We start from the raw sequence: 6,000 nt of genomic DNA, 5'->3' as shown, positions 1-6,000 counted from the left end.
AGATGAGGGGCTGCCATTGTCCAACTATCCCAGGTGCAGAAGGGCGTGCCCACCTGAAGCTATGAACTGGATTTCCAGATAAGGGAAAAGGCTGATTAAGAGGCAAATCCTTCTTATCATGCCTATGTCCTCCCTTACATGATGACTGCAGCTGTGGAAAATGTGACACCCACACCTAGCCTGAACTATTCATCTCAGACTATGGACTATAATGGGCCATGATTGATGCTGACATATTAGGCAGCTGTAACATCTTAGAAGGTGTCAAAGGCTCATGACATATCCTGTGATCCAGTATTGAATCATCCATTGTAAAACTCACTGCCCCAGGGGAGTACAAGGTGTTCCCACCTGAGCCTGAGTGTATAAAACTCATGACATCTTTGAGTTTTGTGGGCTTCCCCCACCCCTGATGGATCAAGACCACCATTTCGACCAACAGGCATCGAAGCTGCAACTACCAAGTCTCATCACTGGATCCAGTGGGTGGTGACTGTATATCTTTCCAGCTTCATCCTTTCTTTCTCTTTCTTCATACATTTTCTCAAGTGTTATTTTTACGCTTTTATAATGCTATATTACTATAGATAACAGTAACCAAAACGGCTACACAGCTGTTTTTCTTTGAAACCAAACTGTTCTGAAATAAACCCCACGTGTCTATATTTACAAACAGCAATCATTCAGTGTCGTTTTGCTCTCATCTGCCCCAAGGGATCTATTAACAAGAACCAGGGTTACCCTCACCTTCTGAGGCAGGTTGTGACAGGAACGTGTGTCATCCAAGGAGAGGCTGAGAGCTGAGTTAACCAGGACTTACCACAAAGGGTTAAGAGGGAGAAACTACTTTCTGTGTGTGTTTATTTGATGGGAAGTTCTACAGAAGACAGAGCTGGAATGCTCTTGGAGGTGGACAGTGACAGGATGAGAGGTAATGGGAACAAGTTGGAACATGGGAAATGGTGATGAGATACAAGAAAAAACCATTTTCACTGGTGGTCAGTTCTTCAAAGAGGGGCCCCAGCTGAAAGACTGTGTAACCTCCATCCTTGGAGCCATGCACACCTCTCCTGGATGTGTTCCTGTGCTACCTGGCTTCCTTGGACCTGCAGAAGGTTGGGTGGAGACTTCCAGAGGTACTTTCCAGCCTACTTGACTCGATGTGGTGCTTAGGGACATGGTTAAGTGGTGGACATGGCAGTGTTAAGTTAATGATTGGACTCAATGGTCTTAAGAATATGAGGCACCCAAATGACTCCTCCAGTTAAATTCCATATCAGTATTCCCAAACTGTAAATATTTATTGAAGTTTCAGCTCACCCTTGCCCCACCAACCGTTCCTGATCCACGGGTGTCTACAATCTTTAGATAAGCAGTCTTCAGACTAGTGATGGAGAGGCAGATTGTATCAGGGAAACTGCCTGCCCTTTCTCATTTCCTGAATCGTGTTCTACTGGAATTACCCTTGGACAACTGTGATGGAAACTGCTTGGACACCCCTTAAAAATAAATGCACCCGGGTTCTACCACTCACCTCAGCTTCCTCCCGCAGACCTGGCAGCAGAAACACGAGCGGTGCACACAGACCCCGTCAATGACAACCCGCTCCATGGAGTAGATGGGCTTCAGGCAGAAGGCACACATTTCTTTCAACATGGGCTGAAGAAGGAGAAACTGGAGTTAAATAACTGAACCGTGACCACCTGAAGATGTATCTGCAAGCCAATTTACTGAATCTTCTGCTGGGTTGCATTTTCTTGCTGTTCCTTCGCAGACCTGTTGTGAGAGTTCAGCTTCGTGTCTGACTCAATTTATTTGTCATCTTGGATAAGTCAGTGTTAATTTTCAGTCAGGACAGAAAGACAGAACACCGTTGGACCCCCGATAAGAAAAATTATTCAATTGTTTGAGAGCAAATGATTCATTCAGTTGAATAATTTAAAAACCTTGAGTGAAGTAAGAAATGTTCTTCAGAGCCCCTGACTCAAAAACTCTGGCTGTTCAGCTCCTGGAATCTCTGATATCATGTGGCTGCTCACACTGACACATAGTCCAAACACTAGAAAGACAACAGATACCAACATTAAAGCTCCCACAGGTCCACAAACCTGGTGCTTTACTCCAGCATGTTCACTCTCTGGACTGTGTTTTATGCCATGACCTGATTCCTCAAACACTTCTTTATGTGAAAAGCCCAGGGAATCTCTCTGGAAAGCATTGCCAGTGCCATCTATATTAGCAGAGAGAGAAAGGGAATAAAGGATCTTGGACATCAGCCCAGCTCCAGAAATAGCTCCAGGTACTCTGCATGGTCAAGTGACCCAGAGGATGCAGGAGGCAATGTCGGTGTCTCTGTGCATTCCTTCTCACTGTGGTGCAAAGCAGAGGCTTGGGTTACCTGGTGAGTTAATCTGCAAGCCAGGTCTGTCCAAAGCCCCAGAAGGAGCACAGGTGAGCCCAACATAACTCTGACAGGTCAGTGCTCTGAGAACTGACACTCACTCTCAACAGGGATCTGATGTGAGGCACAACTCTGCCTCTTTTAGGGGGGTAATTTGCCACAGTTCTGCTGGTGCCCTCTGATCCCTCTGGCTTTTTTCTCCACATGTTCTCACCCTTGTTTGCAGTGTTGTCAGATCAGAGAAAAGGAAAGTTTACTTTCTGCTCTCATGTGGAGTGGGCCCATGGCCAAATTTTGGCTTTGACCAGATGAAACAGTTTGTCCAGTGAAGCTCTAGAAGCTCCATCCCTGGAAATGTTCAAGGACAAGTTGGGTGGGACCCTGAGCAAAGTGGTCTAGTGGAAGGTAACCCTGTCCATGGCAGGAGGACTGGACGAGATGGTCTTTAAAGTTCCTTCTAACCCAAACTATTCTATTATTTTGTGACTCTATGAAACAGGAAAGGTGTATCTCAAGAGACGAGTTGACAATGGAGTAAGAACCCTTTTTTTTTTTTTTTTAACAGACACCTGTTAGTTGTGTCTGATCAATTGTTTTTTAATTACCTTCATTTTGGTTGAACGTGCAAGTAAGGTCACGTCACCTTGACAATACTTTCATGAAGTGAAAACAACACTTTCAAGAAGAAGAGTTTAACATCTTCGGTTTTCTTCCTTCTCTCCAGAGGGAAGCATACAAAACAATCCCCTGTCTTCCCTTCAGTCTGAAATGATCCCAGCATACCTCTGCTATTCCACTCCTCTACAGAGAGGATACCATAGGTCTGTAAGTGAATACATGTGTAATAGGTGTCCAAACTCCCAGCATACTCAGTGGAGGGCCAGTTAAGGGAATCTAGAGGGTGAGACATCTACCCTAAAACAGGCCCATATAGTTGTACAAAATTGGTCAGTTTGGAAGATGAATTTTTACCAGTATTACTGCAGAACTGTGCTGATGCCAGTGGGAGGGCAGTGCTGGTGAAGGTGAAGCAGAAATATGCCCCTGTGCAAATGTAATACAGAGACTTCAAGAGGAAAGTGGTGGCAGAAACCAGATGGAAAGTTAATAGATGTGTCCAAGAGAAATGGAAACTCTGCACCTTTGACATGAATGTCATTCCACTGGAGGAAATGAGCAGGTTCTTTGGCAGAGAACAGTGACTTGTGACGGGCAGCTGCATGAATGCAGCATCATCTGTGATGCAGCAAAATGCCAGTGCTGGTGATAATAATTCTCAGCCAAGGAATCAGCTTTGCTGTATGTGACAGCAGAGATCACAGTTACATGTATGCACCCTGGCAGGCACTTCCTCTGACAGTGACAAGCTCTCACACAGCACAAGGGTCTGTGCCCTGGCAGAGAAGAGAGTAGCTATCAACATGTGTGTGTTGTATAAGAAAGAAATGCTTTCCTTTAACCATGACAGAGGAAGGAAGCAGAGCCATTTAGCAAACAAGCAAGGTCTCTCCCCTCTCAGCTGTGAATGAATGTATGTACTCCTGGAGTGTGTTTCCAAAGCAGGGTAATCTTTCGTAGGGGACACAGGTCTCTTTCACCACGGGATTTGTTTCCAATGCTCACTGTCTGATGCATGGAAAATATTCTTGCTCTTCACAGGTATATTTGTCAGCCCCAGGAATAAGCCTTCCTAATGGTTTGGAAGATAGAGAGGTGACCAGCAGCAATTGAATGGCACTGTGGGCAAGGAGATTATCTTAAGGCTTCTGTGAAAAGCAGAGCCTTCCTGGAAGGCTCTTCCAGCACACTGCTGATTACTGCAGTGCTGAAAGTTGCAGCTGGCTCATGGCTTATCAGTTGTAGGCTTTTTTTTTTCCCCTTGGGTGAATTAAAACCTTTATATAGTAGGAGGAGTAAGCCTGGAAACGCTTGTGTTATTGATAGGTGGAGAGGCTGGTGAAAGGTCTGGAGCACAGGCCTTCTGAGGAGTGATTGAGAGAGATGGGCTTGTTTAGCCTGCAGAAAAGGATGCTCAGGGGGAACCTTCTTGCTCTCTACAGCTCCCTGACAGGAGGTTGTACCAGGTGGGGATCAGTCTCTTCTTCCAGGTAGCAAGTGATAGGACCAGAGGAAATGGCCTCAGGTCGCACCAGGGGAGGTTTAGATTAGATATTAGGGAAAATTTCTTCATGGAAAGGGTTGTCAAGCACTGGAACAGGCTGCCCGGGGAAGTCGTGGACAGACTCACCATCCCTGGAGGGATTTAAAAGATGTGTAGATGTGGCATTTAAGGATGTGGTTTAGTGGTGGACTTGGCAGTGTTGAGTTATGGTTGGACTCGATGATCTTAGAGGTTTTTTCCAAACTTAATGATTCTGTGATTCTGTGGTGAGCACAAATCTTTCAGGCCTAAAACAGTATTCCCAGGGAGGCCAGTGACTGATAGAGCTGGGAAGGGCAGTACTTGCTGTGAGCACTTCAAATGTGGTGTAATTCGTGTCCACTGGTGCAAGAGAATCAGGTCTGTAGCTGAACTTGTCCTTTGAGCACTCAACAAGGCACAGTTTAGACAAGGAAAACTGTCCTCTGTCCACTGGTCCAAGTAATTCTCCCAGCCCGTTTGCTCTTGAAAATATGTACCCAGCACTGTGTGAGAATGCAGCAACCCACAAAGAAATGCAAAGAACAGTGAACAATGTCATGTCTTGTACCCAAAAATCACAGAAAAACTGTGACAGCTCCTTTGGGATTTGAAAGTTTGTATGTGCTCTGCTGGTTTATTATTGCAAGGTCTAAAGCACAGAGAATATGAGCTGATCCTTCAGCTTGTATTTGAGTTTCAAATCTTTGCATTTGTTTTTTCTCTGCAGCTCTTTCAGTGTTTCAAGGAACCATGTATGGTGCTGAAATAATGCAGCATGTGTGTCCTCCTCATATTTCAGTTCCTGGCTAATGGAAATACCATGAAAGAAACACATTTAAATGATCTTAGCCTCATAAATGGCTCTTTGAGACATTCAGGAATCCTGCAAAATGAGAAACAAACAATAAGATCGGTATTTTAAAGCACTGGCAGTGCAGGATATTTGGGTTTATTTGAGTTCCTGTGGAATCATTCTCATTGCCCAAGCAACCTGCTTTCAGCTCACTAAAACTGCTCCACAGTTGTCTTTCAACAGAATGAAACAAACATGTGTGATGGGCACCCTGAAGCAAGCTGAGATGGAAATTAACAAGGATGAGAAAGGAGTGTTGGAAAAATTCTGAAGAGAAGCTCCAGAATACCAACACTCCCTTACTTTTGCCATTGGTCCTACTAAAGGGATTGGGAAGGTCAAAGCAGTTATTTTTTTTCTGATTGTCTGAAACCAGATATGCTCAGTTGATGATGATCTGCTCTTCTAGCTCAACCTTCAATGTTTACTTCGGTGGAACTGAAAATCATGTTCTTATTCTTCTTTTGGCATGTCTTACTTTCAAGTTTATGGGGTTCTAGATGTAAGTCAATGAGTTCTGGGTGTGCACCTGTTTTTGAGGAAGGAAGCAGAATTCCTGCATGGTCTACAACACCTTTAACAAGGCATTGCATGATGCAAGAT

At 44.6% G+C, this 6,000-nt stretch overlaps 1 protein-coding gene across 1 annotated transcript in view; it reads right to left on the bottom strand.

The window, feature by feature from the left end:
- Nucleotides 1-1,642, bottom strand: part of LOC113955331 (solute carrier family 22 member 13-like) — a 16,581-nt gene extending 14,939 nt beyond the window's left edge. Inside the window, exon 1 of the mRNA XM_027660674.1 lies at nucleotides 1,535-1,642. The gene's annotated coding sequence lies outside the window, so the exon portion shown is untranslated. The remainder of the gene's footprint in view (nucleotides 1-1,534) is intronic.
- Between the last annotated feature and the right edge of the window lie 4,358 nt (nucleotides 1,643-6,000).

Source organism: Corapipo altera, unplaced genomic scaffold (genome assembly GCF_003945725.1).
Source record: "Corapipo altera isolate COAL_440 unplaced genomic scaffold, ASM394572v1 126, whole genome shotgun sequence".
Classification (NCBI taxonomy): Eukaryota; Metazoa; Chordata; class Aves; order Passeriformes; family Pipridae; genus Corapipo; species Corapipo altera.
Note: the sequence above shows the minus strand (reverse complement) of the source record. Positions and strands in the feature narration are given on the sequence as shown.